Source organism: Numida meleagris, chromosome 1, assembly GCF_002078875.1.
Source record: "Numida meleagris isolate 19003 breed g44 Domestic line chromosome 1, NumMel1.0, whole genome shotgun sequence".
Taxonomy (NCBI): Eukaryota; Metazoa; Chordata; class Aves; order Galliformes; family Numididae; genus Numida; species Numida meleagris.
This window is the reverse complement of record NC_034409.1, coordinates 103,716,728-103,736,395: the sequence shown is the minus strand read 5'-3', so window position 1 is coordinate 103,736,395 and position 19,668 is coordinate 103,716,728. Positions and strand designations below refer to the sequence as shown.

General features: G+C 41.4%; 1 long non-coding RNA gene across 1 annotated transcript in view; it reads right to left on the bottom strand.

Annotated features, from left to right (window-relative positions):
- Window positions 4,405-19,668, bottom strand: part of LOC110402613 — a 20,277-nt gene continuing 5,013 nt past the window's right edge. Inside the window, exon 2 of the long non-coding RNA XR_002441208.1 lies at window positions 4,405-5,505. This is a non-coding gene — a long non-coding RNA (uncharacterized LOC110402613). The remainder of the gene's footprint in view (window positions 5,506-19,668) is intronic.

The window sequence follows — 19,668 nt, the reverse complement described above, 5'->3', positions numbered from 1 at the left end:
AGTCTCTTTTGTCAGCACTAACAACCGAGTGGAGAGCTGAGGTCTTCCAAAGCCCAACAGACAGAGAAGCCAAGGGCCCACCTCCGCTCCCACACCTGGATTTATGAATAGTGCCATTGCCCCAGATATGGTCACGGTCACCATTTGTGTCCAGAGGAAGTTATTCGTTACTAGCTCTTTCCCAGTGACTGAGACAACATTTTCCAAGTAATGTGAAGGAAGGAAGTAAGATAAATAGCAGAGGTTTCCTTTCAGGTGACCATGCAAAGACTAGAGGTGAGTGACACCAAGAGCACCCTGCTGATGGACGTGCACTTGGAGGCCTACACATGTGCATGGCCAGGACTCTGCTCTGTCTCATGAATTCCCAGAGCCTCTGAGCACTGCCTGTTACTGCCTGCTTTGAGTCCATGGGCTATCAAAGCCCAGCCTAGCAGTGTGCCCTGATAGCAGCAGTGTATTCACCAGATTTTAAAAATAACACAATGCATGCCTCACGCCTTTGCTTGAAAGATATCTAAGTGCATGTTAAATATGCATGAATCAATCCCCAGTATTGTACCAGATTGTGCTAAAGTATGTTCCCAAGAGTGAGGATCTGCAGAGGCAATTCACACTAAATAAGCATTATTAGTGCCTGCTCTTTCCAGTTCACCTTGAGAAATGAAACATACGTACTCTGATGGTAGCTCTGTCTGGACTGTACAGGAAAAACTTCCAGAACAGTAAGGAAGGGAGCATTTAAACACAGCTCTCAAGCTATATCATCTCCTGAAAAGACACAGCCCATTGCTTTCACCCACGTACAGTGCCCTCTATTGCTAAATCACATTGCTGCCTCTGTTGATTAGCAGAGGTTCCACATGAGAGATTGTACTCAGACTGTTGCACAGACCCAGAATTATAAACCAAACACGTTTCCAAATCATGACATCAAACAGTTTAGCAGCTACCTACCCAATCAGCTCTCTGGCTCTCCAGTTAGAAAGTGCTGAACACAGCAGAGCTCTGAATTTGGAGGAACACTGTAATCAAACAAGGAGAAATCTGTTCTGTGGCTATGCAGACAAGAGTGTGAGCCTGGCAGGAGAGGATTAAACAAGACTGGGCTGTAAATTTGCATTAGTTCAAAGTATAAATCAGGCCTTAGACATGTTAGGCAGACACTAGGCCTGTAAATAATGACACGTACAAAATAAACAGACTCTTGGCAGGAGGCTGCCCTTGGGACACAATGGTAGAGGCTCCTGAGATTTGATGAAGGAACAAGAAATAACCAAAAAGGGGAGGGAAATGTTATCAGTTCCCAGAATGTATAAAACAGAGGACTAAACAAATCAGAACAACCTTGAGGCATGCAGGCCTCCCTGATTTTTCTTAGCTTCTCAGCTGCCCATGTTCCACTTGCAAAGCCGTAAATAATGAAAAGAAGGCTCTAAGGCGCTTCAACGATAAAGTGCCTTTCAGGTATTCTATCAGCAAGAGAAGATTCTAGTGTTTATCACAGAGATATAACTGCAAAAATATTGCACAGGCTTAATCTCATTGGCACTATAAGATCAAAGACAAAACCAATCTATTCTATCCCTCACCTTTATTAACTGATTTGCTTTGCATTCAACTTTTTAAGTCTTCTTCTGAGGTGGAGAGCTCCAAAACCTTTCTAGTTGGACAAAACACTGCTATCTAAGATATTAGGGCATAGATACGATGTCTGAATAAATAAGATTCTTTTTACTTTTTTCCCTAGAGATTTGTAAGGGGTTTTTGTCCTCTCCAAACTCAAGATGATGACCACAAGGCATTGTAGAGGTAGAAGGCTTTTAACTGGTTTGAGAATAACTTCCAGGTCACAGTTTAGTCATTGAGGGATGAAAAGTGAGAGATGTTTCCACATGCATGCAAAGACTTCCATTCCAGCCCCACATTCAGATGAAAAATTGAATGAAAGAATACCTATACAAGAAGGAAACGGACAAGAAACAAATACTAGAAGTATCTGTGTTTATCTGTGCACGTATAGGACCTGTCATCCCTCTGGCTTACTGCTTCCACAAGTCCCAGTATGTTCAGTATGGCCTAGAGTGTCAAATGAGTGATCCACTGCAGAATGATTAAACTCTTCTCAGTGCGTTTTGGTCAAGTCTGCCCTATGTACCAAGATTCTCCTCCCACTGGAATTCTATCTGCCCGTCGATTCCACCTGCTGCAGGCTGAGAAAGGGAGCTGGGCATAGAATGGGCCTGCTGTGCATACTGTGAGGTGGAAACAAGGGGTGGGTGGTGCTGGCTACTGTCACCAAGGACAGTGGCTTTGACCCATGGTAGACTAAAACTCTTCCAGCGTTACATTTCTCCAGCCAAAAACTACATCACTTTGTGGATGTTGGCCACTTTGCTCAAAAGGCAGGGAGAGAATTTGCACTGCCAAGCCAATGTTCATCTGCTGAGACCCAGACTGTTTTTTCTTTGCCTCCTACTCTTTACACCACTGGCAATGAACCTCCTCATCTCACCAACTCTCTAAGCAAAGCTGCAGCCAAAACCAATCTTGATCTATACACAACTCCTGTTCAACCAGGAGCCTGAGTCCTGGGGGAGGTGAGCATGCTAAAACAGCCCACATAAATACAAGTTCAGCACCACTCCTATAAAGGGATTATACTTAAGTTGCCTCCTTATCTTGAATCCTCACCATCTCCCATGCTGGGGCTAACTGTTGCAGCCTATTGTAGTCTGTACATGCTTTGTAGAAACAGATCTCCACTACTTGGTGGGCTCCACTGCTGCAGTCTCTTTCTTTTCAGCCACCCCATATATTCTCTTGGTACTAATGAAGAAAACTTCCTCCACTTCGTTTTTCAACATGCTTTCTGGAGTACCAAGAGCCCACAAAACAGTCTTGCTGCTCTCAGTCTCTGTCCCAAGCACTACAGCATTACCAAGCAGTTACCTATAACATTCTGCTCAGCTTCTAAAGTCTGGGTCTGAAGCATGCCTTAGCACCAAGTTTTCTAAATGTCTCTACTGACTACATGCAACTGTCAAATTTCAAGAGCTGCTAAGCAGGCCAAAGAAAGTCAATTTTTCTTGAAAAAAAGAGCAGAAAGCATGCCCCTGACACTAAGGCATTCCATTGCGAAATCTTAAGCGTGGAAAAACCAAAGCTTCTTACTAAAAACTCAGGAAGAAATTTTCTCTAATGCAGTGTGGACAGAACAACAATATTCTCTGTCTCTATTCTTGGAAATGATTGAGCTGATCTAGAAAAGTCTTTCACAAATACATTAATCTGAAGTGGATACTAGACCCAGGAAATGCCTACTGAAATGGTTCAAGACTGGTAAAGCAAAAAAAAAAAAAAAAGTAAAAAACCAGGTTGGTCTAAACTCCGGAACATGATAGGAGAGCTACCTGTGCTAGATGTACACACACACAGGGTGCCACAGGAAAGAATAATTAATTCTTCAGTAACAGGTATCATTCTGCTCTGCCTCAGTATGGGTTTTTCTCCAGTTTTCTCACATCAGAACTGACTCCTAGCAAGAAAGGCTGGAGCACATCCAAATCGCATTACCACTGACTGTCAGGATACTCACAAAGATGTGTGTGCAGAGATATGACAAACTGCCAATGCCCACAGTTTAGAAGTGGATGAAACACCCCAAAAGCTAGGAGCAAGGACTATCTGGAAAAACATAGATGTTTAACACACTGTTGGCTTTCTTTAAAGTCAGACAAAAATGTAACATTTTTCTCTAGGACAAGTAACTGTTTGGTTGGTGAAGAGCACACATTGCCTTGTACCAAAAATTTCCCAGGCACTGTAATTAACAATAGGCCCCTGAGAAGCTATCTTAGCTGTATCCAACCACATTTGAAATGTGCACAAGTGAAAATTCAACTAGAGTCTTTTTTACTCCTATCCAGAATCTACACAATGCCCCACAAATCCAGCCCTGTAGCCACCACAGCTGCATGTCTATGGAGTCCTCACTACACTCTTCTTTCCCATTTCCCTTAAAAAGTCTGAAAGAGCAAAGACTTATAACTGGTATGACTAGTGTGAGTTGTTAAGATAAACACCTTGATTTGGAGAGAGACTCTCCCTGCTGTCCTCCTCCCACAGATTCACATTTGCCCCCTTCTTCATGTGAAGTGTTGCTCTTGGTATACAGAGGATGACCTAGAGCTTGGAAGTGCAGGTCTTGTTGCACCCCCTGAGGTGCCCCTTTCTTGCACTCAGGTGAGATCACACGAGGCCAGAAGAAGGGGAAAGAATGAGCCTTTCTGCATGAGTCAATGAGCAGGCAGCCAGCAGGAGGCAGTGGAGCAATCCACGTGTATGTATTTCAACTGCACCAGGATCCTCATGCATTTGGTTATTATCATAGTTCTCAATGGATATGGACTGGAGATTCATCTCTTTAGCAGCTCTGTTATGATAGTAGATCAGTGTTTGCAAGGAAAGCCAGTATTCAGTGTTGATACTTGCTAAAATGTCAAAACAGCTACGGAAAATAAGAAAGGAAATTCCCCAGTCATAGAAAAAGGGAAACTGAAACTGAATTACTCCCTCAAATTCACGTATCCATTGAAAGGAGGGCTTGCTTGCTTTCCAAAGACTCCCCTGAATTCACCCTCAAATCTCCCTCAACTCTCAAGCTGTACATATGTACATACAAGTGTACATATCACTTTTTCTTCTATTTATCTTGTTTAGCACCTCATTTCTAAAGGACATCTTCAACGTGCATAATGGAGCAGCTGCCTATAAGTCAGTAAGATAGACAGCCTTGTTTTCCACAGGGAAGCGTGTGTAGTCAGAAAGAAACGAAGCATCTAAAAATAATACCCTTAACACTCTACATGCAGCTGGTTTTCTCCAATTTTCCACTGGCCCGCGGCTGTATGCTGATGACAGTGTAAGAGGAGATCAGAGAGCCAGCTCAGTACTTTTCCATAGAAGGATGAAATCTCTAAGAATAACAGTTTATCAGAGGAGCTGTGTCTGTTTGACCTGGCTCAGTTTCAGAGATTAGAAACCAAATAACTCACAACGTATCGTGTTGACTTTGTGGGGGTTTCTTATCTAAGAAGTGATTTTCATGTTTCATCAGTTCTCAGGGGGAGAGAGAATGCACATCTGTCTTCCAAAGTGGATCAGTGAAAGAATAATAACAAATAATGATAACTACTCATGTGGAGCGCCTTTCATCTCAGACGATCCCAGAAATGTGGTCCAGTCATGCTCTGCTATAAACACTGTTGCATTCAGAGTAGAAGCATAACCCAAGACAGGGAAGTACCATTGCAGCCCTGCAGGTTGTCAGCTGTCTATATATTGCTTGGAAAATAAGTATTTCTGAACTGAAAAGTCATATACTGCAGAATCTGCGCATTCTTGGTTCTTTGGGGCAGGAAGGATCCTTTGCAGTAGTAACCACCAGCAGGGTCTTCCATGGTGCCAGGTGAGCTGCTCAGTTGAAGGCAGTAATAGACAACCCTGTTGGCATGAATGAGACAGTCATGAAAAGAGCTTGAAAAGCTCATCATTGCAGCAACTGATGCGCTCAGTATCTTGATGTCACCTACAGAAACTGTCACAGTGTCTGTGGCTACACCCATACTAGCAAGCTGCATAGTGGCAAGGTTCACACATTGACCTTGAGGTCAGCTGGCACAGACTGGCCACACATGTGCTATCATATTTTTATAGCCTACAAATTAGAGTGGATGCATTCTAACTGCTTGTAGGGAATGGTCCTTGCGCTGAGGGGTCTAATTCCATGTGCTGCAAATGTTTAGGCAAACGCTGGCTGCCCCCTGCAACCACCACCCTCGGAACTATTAAATTATTAACTTAATTCAAGATTAGGTTCAATTAGGTTGTAGTGCCTGGATCAAGCTCCCTGTAGTCCTTACTTTAGTAATACAGAAATAACTAGGAGTTTGCAATAAGAAGGGTGTCAGAATCTCAAGTCTGGTGACAAATGAAAGGACAAGAGGAAAAGGTCTCAAGTTGCACCAGGGTAGGTTTAGATTGGATATCAGGCAGAATTTTTTCACAAAGAGGGTGGTGAAGCACTGTAATGGGCTGTCCAGGAAAGTGGTGAAGTCAGAATCCCTAGAGGTATTTAAGAAACATATGGATGTGGCACTAAGAGACACTATTCAGTGATGGGACTCACTAGGTCAGGTTGATAGCTGGACTTCATAATCTTGAAGGTCTTTTCCAACATAGACAATTCTATGATTCTAAATCAGATTCCGCTGTTGGTTACTTACATGCTCTCAAAGGGATCTCTCTCCACCGTCTCCTCCCCATTCTTCTTCACAACATACATAAACATTTGTATTAAGCTAATTAGATTTACGTTCCAGCTTTCCCAACTTTAGCCTTCATTACTTTGATGACTCAAAAATGCCAGGTGCAACTTCAAAGGGATGAATTTGGTAGATTGTTAAGATAGGATCCCCATTACTAGCTCTCAAGGATACACATATTAAAAATGTATTAATTATATTTTTTAATTTAATCAATTTAATATATATTATATATTACAAATGTAACAGCAAAAAAAAAGTATGAAGACATTGAGTGCCTGGAAAAACTGCTCAAATTCTCAACAGAGAATCAAAATTAAACTACCTGAGGTTAGTAATAGAGAATAACATCAGGATTCCCTAGGAGGAGACTTGCTAAAGTCCCCAGCCAGCCTCAGGAGCGGGGAAAAGTTCTTTCCCATCTCATGAGACATCTGTCAAACAAAATGGGATACATTTTTATGGGCTCTGCCAAATTTAGATGTTGTGTACTCCTGCTTCACTGTCATGACCACACTGGAGGTCATGCAAAAAGAAATATTTCTCACAGCACAAGACCAAGTGAAGTGGATTGCGTAGAAACCTATGCTTTCAAGTATAGTCCAAGCTTCTCCATTCCCCTCCAGGAAAGCCCTGTCTACGTGCTGTGATGCCACAACCCATTTTGAGTGCTAAGTTTGTCCAACACACAACATCTGGGATATTCACAAGCACACGAAGAGCCCTCTTCTGTCACATAGTGGGAGGAGCGAAGTGGAACCACCCTTGATCTGAATGTTTGCCAGGCAAAATAGCACTGGATACTATATATAAAAACATGCAAGTTTAGAGGCCCTAAATCTACTCCTTCTAGAGCTGCTACTGTTGATCCATCATGAGACCCTTAGAAGAAGCAGCAGTGAGGCTCCACCACTGCATTAGCAGCTGAAGTGCACAACATGGTTGCAATGCATGCAGCAGGCAGTTGACACTCATCCACACAGCTGCTGCAATCACCTAGTGAGGCAAACTCCATTGAGAATTACAAATAGATTTAGTTCTTTGTGGAATGTTTATGCCTTATATCATAAAGTCTGACAATGGATTTTACTGCTGCCCATGAGGAATAAGGCTCTTCGCTCATTTAGCAGTCCTTTTCCAGATGATTCTGATATTTTTCTATAAACTTTCCAATAGTCTGGCTTAAAAATTCCATGTATCCCCAAAGAACTGAAAAAAAAAACAGCCTGCTATGCCTGCATACGAGTCTTGGGCCCACAGCATCATCAAGATACAGACAGATATGAATCAAGGATGCATTTAGGAATTGCAGAGCAGGGAAAAATTGCCCAAGTCAGTCTCAAGAATACTCTCCTCTTTCCCTACAGAAGTCTGTCAGCTTCTCATATTTTGTTAGCCTTTGCTGAGACAATAAATATGTATCATTCTCATATAGAATGCAGAGATATAGCTCACATAGTTGCATAGTTTAATATAGCTGCAGAGGTCATTTTCATGTGATGGTAAAAACCTTGGATACCCCCCTGAATTCAGAGACTAGAACTACCTTAAGGTTTAAGACTACTGTCTTAACCCTATCACAGTGCTGATGCTTTGCCACTTGTTTTGGCCTCTATGGGGCTTGTTACCTATATCCCAGCCCAAAGTCCAGAGAAACTAAAGAAGAATTTCCTAAGCTGATATATTTGCTCTAGAACAGAAACAGAGTGATCTGAACTGGACTAGGAGCGAACAGGCTGGAGATCTATGGGCTTTGAAACAAGTAGTCCTTAGCATCTTTGGGTTTGACCATTACTTTTTCCCCTTAAAAGTTAGACTGGAAAAAAATACACGTATAATCAGATAGTATTTGTAGCAGATAATATATTTTTGTTCTTTCATCTACCAGCATTTTATAATGAACACGTATGGCCCTGAAGGCAACTCTATTTTAAGAAAGTCTACATCATAGATCATGGTTTCTGGGTAAGAACTACAAAAAATATATATATTAACTTTGATGTCTTATGGCTCAAAGCAGAATTCTTCATGAGATACACTCCACTACAAAGAAAGGGGCCTTCTGGGTGTTAGCAAACTGGTATGAATAAAATAACTGTTAACAAACAATAAAATTGTTGTTGATTGTAGAAATAATCTCACAATTTACGATGTGTGCCTGACTACATCGGACAGCCACAGGACACCGCATGATGAGGTCTACACTAGATGAAGAACTACAGTCTTGCTCTGACCTTTTCAGAAAGTTCCCCACATATTGAACAGGCTATGCTGTGATTTCTTGGTTATGAGCATGCAGGATAATGGGGGGGGGGGGGGAGAAGAAATTCTCCTTTTGCAATGTTTTTTCCCCCAAATGTACTACTCTAAAGGCTGGTAGAGCAAAACATTGAGACCCTTCAGCACAGACTTCAAGTCTTCCTGAAGTATGGAGAACAACACTCAGTCCCCATCTTTACTACCAAATTGTAGAGCTGAGGAAGTCATTCCCTTTCCCCATACCTCCAAGACTCTGACAAACAGCCTTGGCTATTTGAGCTGTGTTTACCTTCATCCAAGGACTGCTACCTCTGAAGTGTTTGTATGATGCCTAGCACTCCAGAAGCTCTAGACAATCTTGCAACACAGCAATCTATAAGAACCATCATTGTGCCCAAAGCCTGCCAGGGTAGATGCTGGGCTGTCTCCAAGAGGCACAGGTAATGCCTCCAAGTTTATGATTGAAATTTCCTTTCAGAGCACATGAAACAAGGAGTATCAAGTTGGACTACATTTGGAAGGTCTTAAGTAGGACACAGAGTGAAGGCAGAACTTCCAGCCTTGCTTTGAGTTCATGACTTGCAAGTGCTGGCCTTCTTACTCCAAATTTTTTTTCACCTTAGTTCTCACTCCGATTACCAGTAGCTACACCATGTTTCTTTTTTACACACACACAGTTACCAAACTCAGCCTCCACACAGAAGGAGGATGTCTTCATGCTGCTGTAGACAATGCTGTCATTTACGTGTATTTCTCTTCTTTTCAGGTAGATCCATCTACAGTCCTTAGATTTCCAGCACATATCTGGGGTGACCTCTCTTTACATCTCCCACAAAGGGAAAGTTGTGAAGAGTCTAAAGATTCCTGCCACTGTAGTACCTTCTATTCCCAAACAAATAGAGGCCCTAATCAGCTCCTTCTGGCAGTGATGGCAAAATTGCCACAATCTGCTGCAACTATTGATCCTTCAGGAGGCCCTCAGAAGAAATGGATGCCCTGTCCCTGGAGACTCTCAAGATCAGGATGGGGCTCTGAGCAACCTGATTTAGCTGTAGGTGTCCCTGTTTATTGCAAAGGAATTGGTCCCTTCCAGCTCAAACAATTCTATGATTCTAAACGAAAAAAAATACATAGTAAATTACACAGTAAGTGTAATCATTATATGAGCAATGATTTGTTTGAAATGTTTCTTAGGTGACTGTAAAGAGTAGGACTAAATACAGACTCAGTACAGAAAAGGTGGTGGCATATTCTCCCATCCTCTCCGCAAGAATCTGAAAGACTGAGGAACAAATAAAAAGGATGAAAAAGGAGTGAAAGAGTCCATGACTCCCCATATGGCTGCCCTAGAACTGACACTTTTACTTAGTATTTTTAAAAAACAATATTGTTTTCGAGACATGTATGAATGGAAAATATGTCAAAAAGCATCTCACAGAGAGAGAGGCGTGTCAAAGTGCCTAGCCAGCCCAGGTCTGTAGACTTGTTTTCACTCTTGCTCTGCTTAACAAACACAAAAAATATCATCTGATTTCTTAATTAGGCAATAGAAAGATTATTTGGCCCAAATCTACAACCCTGAGCAGAAGGCAGTTTCTGGGGAGGACAATCGAGTGGAGCAGGCTGAAGCTCCTTTGTCATTTTAAAGATCTACAACACTTATTTGGAGGATTGTTACCCTCGAAATAAATACTTCAGTGATTTTCCCCTCACTCCTACTATGCAAAGCTGTGCCAGAGCCTAGCAATCATGTGCAACCCTGTAATAACAAACTGGGAAATTCACAATGGAAGCAAACTTTCAATTAGGAATCATATTTTATTTTTAAGCATCCAAGAACTTATACAACCAGATGCGAAAGAAACAAATTTCCTTCAAATTAGGAAACTGCTTACTATATAAGTAGCATATCAGTAGAAAATATCTTTTATCAAAGAAAATTTAGTGGAATAGTCTACTGTTAGCCTTGCAGTATTGTTGGTTACAAAAAAAGAGAAAATTTTTGGAGATTAATTTGTCCAGATGTCAGTTTCAGCTGCATGTGCATAAGACAAATGAGACAAATGGATATCTCAAAGATATGAAGTAGGGAAGGATTTAGACTACCCAGTGTAGCGATTATCTCTGAAAGATGAGGTCAACATAATATGTACATTATGTCGGTCGTATGCAACTGATCAGTAGGATCAATTTCTTGACTATGGAATCACGGAATCATTTGAGTTGGAAGGAATCTTTATAGGTCATCTAGTCCAACTCCCCTGCAATAAACAGGGACACCTACAGCTATCACCACAGGAAAGAAAGGCAGAAATAAACTCAGAGACTCGTCTATCCTCTAGCAGACAGATCTGTAAGTCTCAAGTAAAGGGAAAGACAGCTCTGTTGAACACCAGGATAAAAATAAATGAAAATGGCACCAATATAATCTTAGAAAGTAGTAATGGCCATTTAAATAAGAGAGAGGGAAGTGAATTATCTCTCTTAAGCAAATATCAGAAGAACCCAGAGAATGTATATGAGGTACATGGCAATCTTTTGGACAAATATTTCAGTGGGACAAGTGCCTGCAAAATGCGGAGTGCAGCATTTTCTTTCAGGTAGAAGAAAATGTTTGGCTTGGCTATCCCTGTCCAATTTCATGTGATTGCAAAGTGCAAGGTTTTGCACTTGAGTTGAGGTAATCCCAGATATTTATACAAACTGAGAGAAGAATTCCTTGAGAGTAGCTCTGCTGAGAGGGACTTAGGGGTCCTAGTTGATGGAAAACTGAACATGAGCCAGCAGTGTGTGCTTGCAGCCTGGAAGGCCAATGGTATCCTGGGTTTCATCAGAAGAGGGGTGGCCAGCAGGGCAGGGGAGGTGATTGTCACCTTCTGCTCTGCCCTTACGAGGCCCCACTCAGAGTACAGTGTGTCTGGGACCCCCAACACAAGAAAGATGTGGAACTTTTGGATAGAGTCCAGAAGAGGGCCACAGGGATGATCCAAGGGCTGGAGCATCTCTCCTATGAAGACAGGCTGAAGGAACTGGGCTTGTTCAGCCTGGAAAAGAGAAGGCTGTGGGGAGACCTCATTGCACCCTTCCAATATTTAAAGGGAGTTTATAAACATGAGGGAAAACAACTTTTTCAATGAGTAGACAGTAATAGAACAAGGGGGAATGGTTTTAAACTAAAGGAAGGGAGGTTTAGATTATATGTCAGGGCGAAGTTTTTTTTTTCTTTTACTGAGAGAGTGGTAAGTTGCTGGAACAGGATGCCCAAAGAGGTTGTGACTCCCTATCCAGCAGCTGGCAATCCTGCCTATGGCAGGGGCATTGGAACTTGATGATCCTTGAGGTCCCTTCCAACCCAAGGCATTCTATGATAACTCTGTGATTCTATGGTTGACAAGAGACAAATCGATAGATAATTTGAATGAAGTGACAGAGTTCAGTATTCTAAGAAAAAGGAAACATGAGAGCAGCAAAAAAATGAATAATAGCTGTTGGGAGAACAGATCTCACTATGCAAACCAGTGGCTGGTAGAGACTTCTGGGGAAGATAATTGAGGATAACTATGAGTTAGCAAAGGATTCTATACCAAATGAGCTGTGACAAACCACAAGATTCAGGAGTAATGTCTTGATCCCACCTCTGAGCCTGAAATGCTGAGCTCCTCAGTGACCAGAATATCAAAAAGATCTTGCGCAAATAATAAAAGTACATAACTAAAGATGAGTGGAATGGAATGGCATAAAGCACACAGGAATGAAAATGAATGTCAAGTTACAAAGGATATAAAGGCAGTAAGAAACAAATTAGAAGAGTAAAAGTAGTGTTTTTCCAAGCAGGAAAGGAGGACAGCCCACAAAGATGTGAAATGTATCGTAACATCCTTCTTTCAGTATTCATAAAAATTTTAACTATGATTTAGGATTGACAAGGAAATATCAAGGTGGGTTACAGTGTAGAAAGCATTAAAAAATGACAAATTAAGTATATTCAAATCATCGAGGTCTGAGGAACTCTCCTCTCACACAATAAAGAACTAGCTGCATCTAAGAGCTTTTTGTGATCACTTTGCATGACTGGTAGATGGAGAACACAGTACTTCTCTCCAAAAAAAGGATGGATGAATTATACACCAGACTGAAGAATGGGGTTCTCTGAATTCAAGAAGCTCTTAAGTAAAACTAAGATTTAAGTACCTAGAAGACGATAACAAGTAATTATTTGTCAAGAGCGAGTTGTATTAAATTAATATAATTCCTCCTTAGAAAGGACAATAGACCCAGTGGATTCAGAGATATTATGCCTTCAATAAAAGGCATTGTTTAGCCACTGGATACCAAGCAAAGGTGGTATGTCTAGGTCCAACTCTGGGTCTGTCTGGTGGAGAAGCACCACCACAGCCCTTCCAAATCTTACCATGGCACAGGCTGTGACAGAGCATGAGAGAACTGCATGTTGTAATGCTAAAACCAGAGCAGTTCAGAGAACCTTTTGAAATGCACAGCTCTCCAGCTCTTACCCTGTGGAAACTTTTTTTTTTTTAAATTGAAAGCACTGCAGAGGTAATACTAAAGGAGGACTCCTTAGGAGTTAGGAACTGGCCCTGAATACTAGAGGGCATTGAATTTCTTGCTCTAGACCATCCAATGGTTGAATTGAACTGCCTCTATTGGATTGAACAAGTCCCCTTCTAAGAGAAGGAGGGAGGAGTGGGAAATAGATCTGATGAGAACACAAGTATTTTTTTATAGTTCCTGTTGCAGGACAGGGAGTAGACTAAAAGATCTCTCAAGATGCTATTCAAGAGGCCCATCTTTTCTATGATTTTTTTTTTTTTTGTCTTCTAGTGTAATGTAGGTATTTTTTACTTTCTATAGCAAACCATTTTATCATCTGCATGGAGTGATCTGTGTCCCTCTTCATATTGCACCAGCTCAGATTACTCTCAGCAACAGACCATAGCCAGACAAGAAGCTGAGTTAGAAGACAGACAGCATTTTAGGACCTTATATAGCTTTGTTTGTGCAGCAGGGGTGCTGGGAACTAGTGAAAAACGTCCTGAAAAGGGGGGGGGGGAAGTGAAAAAGAAGGGAAGTGGTGAAAGACACTATGAGGATTTGAAGAGAAGTGGAGAAAGACACTATGGAAGTGAGATGGAGAAATTCTGACTATGTCAAGGGAAGCACTGAGCTCTGAGACAAAAGGAAGAGGGGCTAAAGGAGGAATGACGATGCTGGGGGTGGAGGATTGCTTGCAACGGACAAAAATTCCAGAGATGACAGAGTTCAAGAGGATGGGTAGGGAAAGACAGCCATCAGATATACATTCCTGGGGAGGGAATATGTTTGGAAACCATATTTGGCTATTCATACAATCTTTCCATTTTTTCCTCTTACACACACAGAACAACAAATACATAATGCAAACAACAATTTTATCCAGTCTACTCATGTTAATGAAAACATACGGCTAATTCCACATATCACAATGCTCCCAGGAAATATTTTAAGTATGTTCTTTATCAAATCCATTTTCTGTCAGAAGGTGATATCAAGAAAGGTTATCTTAAAGCACCCAACTTCAAAACTGCTCTCTGGGCATACCCTATGGTCAATGGGCAGAGAAAGGTACCTTCAAGAGGAAATTAAGAGCAAAAGCCTAATTTACATGTCCAGAATCATACTGCAGAGCAGGTTTTCTCTCTGCATTACACAGAGAGTCTAGGAGCCAGCCTCTTGAATTAGATACCTAAAATTAGTGCAAGTATGAACTGATGTTCATTAGTTCAATAAGACAAAGAAAGTGACTGCGTTCAGAACACATTGAAAGTTCAGGTGGGTTTTATGTAGAAAAAAAATCTCTACTTACTAAATACAAATATTTGAATTCATTTACATTCTTCCACAAAATTTTTCAAACTTTCACCCCACTTAAGATATTTTCCAGTTTTCTACAATCAAGAAATATAACTCTGAAAATTCAGCTAGTCAAATGACAGCTCAATTTGTTTAAGTTTGGGTTGCCAGACAAAGAATTTTAGTTCTCAGTTTTCCAATGAAAAACATGAAAATATAATTAAACCCAGATATTTTTACCAAGGAAATTTCCATTTTGGCTAACTTAACGGTTTTCATTTAAAAAAACATTTCAAGTTAAAAATTGCACTGAAAAGACACTCTAAAGAGGCTTCTGCTGCAGGCAGTGGTGCAGTATAAATACCTAGACTGGACAGGAAACGAAGAAATAGGTGCTTTGATTTGGCAATATTGTTAAGCATGAGCAAACTCTGTCCTTACAAGTAGTTTGTCAAAGAACACACACTGCAGAACACTGTAGTTATACTAGAAAATCAAGATGTAAGAAGTCCTGGCACAAACACCTTTGCATTTGCTGTCCTTGGAAATTGCCAATTTGACATGTTCGGGCTGGTTTTCCTGGCAGCCAGTTACTCATCTAAGATGCTGAATCTTCTTTAATACCTGAGAGAACAATAAGCATAGATCTATGCCATCATTCTGTGATACACTTTCTCAAGTCAGATTAATTTGCTGAATGAAGGAGGGGCCTTCTGTAAAAAATGCATGTTTAGTTTATTGGCTAGATAAATGCAACTAACATTTGGAGAGCATTAAGAAGGTAGATTAATTACTTTGCAATGAGTATTCGTAACCAATTCATTGGAGGAAAATAATTTCATTGTCACGATGGGAGACCAAGTTAGGATAACATACATCATTTTCATCAGTAAAGATGTTTTGAGTCTGCATAGAGCTACAAAGCTCTTAGTTTTAATTACTAGGAACATCATGCATATATAAATAGGCAAAGTTTCAGCAATTGTACCTTTAATTCTGGAATACTAAAAGCTGAGAAGCTGTTTGGTTAAAGGTGTATTTTAGACATGTCAACTCCATTTTCTTCTCTGTTGTATTTCACACAGTCTATGACAATCACAGGCAATCTAGCTCTGGATTAATTAGTAATACAAAAGAAAAGAAAATATTTCAGAGTTAGTCTTTGCAATTTGTTAAGATTAGCACAGAGGCTTGAGGATGTTGCAAAAAGTGCATGTTGTTCTTCCCTCTATAACAGCTGCATTCTCATTTAATTCTATGCAACATCTCATATAATTATAAAATTATGATGTAGCTAGGGCTGTGGATGTATATAATCTGGCAAGCTAAGATATCCTGAAGACTACCAAATCAACCTGATGTCAGTGAGAGCTTTGTGCTCATCTTAATTAGGTTGCCAACATGGTGTCTAATTTCAAAGGGAACTGGACCTACAGCACTCAACACTGCAGCTGTTTAATATTTGGGTGCTGGTCTCCACAGTAGGATTCCCAGCATTGAACTAGGCAGCCAGGCTCTTTAGAGGATGCCTAAGGATCTTCCCTTAGGAAAGGATTCACAAGAGTTCATTCAATGGATAACAGATGCTCTAGATGGCTCAGAGGAAGTGCCAAGGACATACATTCACATCCTACATTTACCTCAAGGCTCAGCTGCCTTATTCTGGGCTGTATGAAGTACTTGTCTCCACGCTATTCCACTCTGACTCCTCTGAACAGAAGCACCTCAGTATTTTCCCTCTAAAAGAGTAAGGCTAAGTTACCTTTTTCCTTACATGGGGTCCTACTGTGATCCCAACCACCACAAAGAATAGATGGAGCTTTCATCAAGAGATCTAGGGCCAATTCTCCCTTTCTAGTGAGATTCTGACCTACCTCTCCCCCATACTAGCTAGCAGGCTAGTTTATCCCTCCATGTGGATTGGCCTCTCTGGGAATAAGCATACAGGTAGTATGATGGGATTGGCTCAGACTCCAGTTGAACCAGAGATCAGTACTGGTGTGGAATCCTCTCCTTGCTGTAGGGAAGGAATGCAATCCAGAGAGACCTGGACAGGATTGAGAGGTGGGCCTGTGCAAAACATTGCAAAGTTCAACAAGGCCATGTGCAAGGTCCTGAACATGGGTCAGGGCAATCTCAAGCAAAAAAAAAAAATGGCTGGGCAGAAAATAGAACATGAGCAGTCCTGAGGGGAAGGACATGGGGATGTTGGCTGATGAGATCAATCCCACCCAGAGTATGCACTTGCAGCCCAGAAAGCCAATCATTTCCTGTGCTGTATCAAAAGCAGCATGGTCAGTATGTTGAGGAAGGCGTCCCCTTCTGCTCTGCTTCCATGAGGTTGCATCCAGCTCTGGGGCCCCCAGTGTAAGAAAGACATGGACCTGTTGGAGTCAGTCCAGGAGGCCGCAAGGATGATCAGAAGGCTGGAGCACCTCTGCTATGAAGAATGGCTGAGGGAGCTGGGCTTGTTTAGTCTGGAGAAGTCTCCAAGGAGACCTTATTGAGGCTTTCTGTACCTAAACGGAGCCTACAGGAAAGCTGGAGAGGGACAGTGTGAGGGAGCATAGTCATAAGACAAGGCATAATGTCTTCAGAGGGTAAATTTTAATTAGGTATTAGAAAGACATTCTTAGATAGTGGTGAGGCACTGGCACAGGCTGCCCAGAGAAGCTGCAGATGTTCCATCCCTGGAAGTGTTCAAGGCCAGGTTGGATGGGGCCTTAGGCAAACTGATCTAGTGGAAGGTGGCCCTGTCCATGGCAGGGAGATCGGACTAGGTGATCTCGAAGGTCCCCTCCAACCATTCTATGATTCTGAGTCCGTGAAAATTAAACTTGAAGGTACCTCAGCTGTGGTGACCAAGAATATCAGCCACATCTGAGAGTTAGCCTGAAGTGATTCACTCACAGTAAAGCAATAGGTAAATTAAGAAGCCTCAAAAACACAAAGAAAGAAGTAACTCATCAAAACCAAGACGCTGGCATCAAATAGAAGAAACTTCTTGAAATATATTGTAGGGGCATTTACAAAACCTGAAAGGTTTCCAAATGCAGAATATCATTGCAAATTTCTTTTACACAACAAACTGTGAAGTCTGACACACAGGACTCTGACCTCAGAAATCACACTTGCAGGAGGTAGGCTGCCTGATGTAATCTGTGTTCAGGTGGGTTCTTTTTTCACCTGCATGGCTTTTCTGCAGACATTCTGAACATAGAGCAGAGCATCAGGATCAGCAAACGACCATCCAGGAAGATGTCTTCTGAAGAGAGGCAGGAAGGAGGAATGCATAGATGGAACCCTTGGAAAGTGGGTGTCTAGATATGTGTAGTATCTACAGAGAATGAGGAAGGAGGGCCTAGATACAGCTAGACAGTAAGGCAGGCTAGACAGAGACACCCTACAGAAAAAAAATGGTGTTGAATATGGCTTAGATGAACACAACCATCCCAAAGGGGTCTAAAGGAGCACAATGGTGACTATGTATCCAAAGGTTCCTGTCTGTACCTGCAGTCCAGACTGAGAGGCTCTGAGCTGACCCATGTTAGTTGTAACTAAGACATCCTGGGACAAAGAGCTCTCTCTCCATCCAAGAAGCTTTTAGAATTGCTTCCAGATATTACTGCAGAGAAAGTTGGTTTCTAAACTTTTAAACTATTAAGAAAATACTATCAAGCCAGAAACATCAGACAAATGAATGGAAACGCTGTGATTTAGCATCTTTAGTAAGATTGACTTGATGCCTGAAACTCTTAAGTTGCCAGGCTTTTACTTCCTCACTTCCTCAGCTTTGCAGAGAGCAGAAAAACAGACTTCACCTGCAAACTGAAAAAAGTTACCACTGCAGTACTGTTCCTTTCCATGCTGGAGCTGGACCATCACAGCTCTGCAAATTGAGTTAAACAACTGTATGCACTTTTAGCATATATGAAGTCTATACCAAAGGGCAAATAATCAGAAGAATTTTATTCTGCTCTTCTAAATAGCTAATATTTCAATATGATTCTGCTCTCAGAAAATTCAGGAGAAAAATCTCTTTTTGAATGAAGCAAAAGAAAGCCTTCAGAATCCAGTAAGATTTATTGTACTTTGAACTTGTGAAGTGGACCCAGCAAACAAGTTGAAAAAAGTAAAGCCACATTCAGGACTGGATTGGATTGCTTGCCCTAGTTTTCACTTAGAGAGGCCATAAAGAATAGCCAGAGGATCAGTCACTTAGACGGTTAAAAGCTCCAACATGCTGCCAATGATAGTTCTCCCACTGTTACTTGTCTTTGCCAGAAGTCAAACGATGGGAGATTTCCTCAAATATGCTACTGTAGACTCAACCACAGTGTAAATAGTTGGGCTGCTGCTCCTTTGGGAAAGCCAGCCATGCCAAGAACTGTCAAACAGCAGCAGCAGCAACCAAGGAGGATGGCTCTCTGCCCCTTCTTGTTCACAGCACCGATGCACAAGGTGTAGAGGATTAAACAGGTATGTTACAGGGCTCACATTGTTGTAGTCAAACAATTTCCTCCTGCTTAAAATAACTGAAACAAGCCAAAAAAAGACATTAAACCAAATCCAAGGAAGTGCACTAATACAATAGAAGCACCTCACACTTAAATTGTACGTAAGTGCACACATGATTCCAGCAGTCACAGGAAGAGATGAGCCAGATTCTCTTTTCTCTACTGTTCTCTCTACTCTTCAGCCTTTGTGGAAGACGTACCAATCAGAATAGATTGTGATTGAGGACAGAACAACAGTGTGTAGGACAGATGGAGACTCACCTACCTTCAAATCAGCCTCTTAGCATAAATACCAATCTCAGCATTGCTTGAAGTTTCAGCTTTTCTCATGTTTAAAATTATTCCTTTAGCCCTGTACTGAAAAGCAGCAGCATTTCCTTCTCATTTAGCAGGCTTGAAAAGTGCCAGGTTAAGCATTCTAGAGGATGAAGATGCCCATGGAACTACAGACCAGAAAGACTCATACTCTGGATGAGATTTCTGCTTGATTTCCATCTCCACATGAAATACTTATCACGAAAGCAAATATTTTGTGATGCACTATTAGACCAGCCCTGGTGGTTTCTTTGCCATTTGAGAAAAATTCTGTTAATAAATCAATCAGAAGATAAATGACCTGGTTTTCAAAGCCAAGAAGTATCCTTTATAGCTCTCTAAAGTTGCCTATTAGGGGCTTCGATATAATTTATACCAACCTGTACCCATCAGATGACATA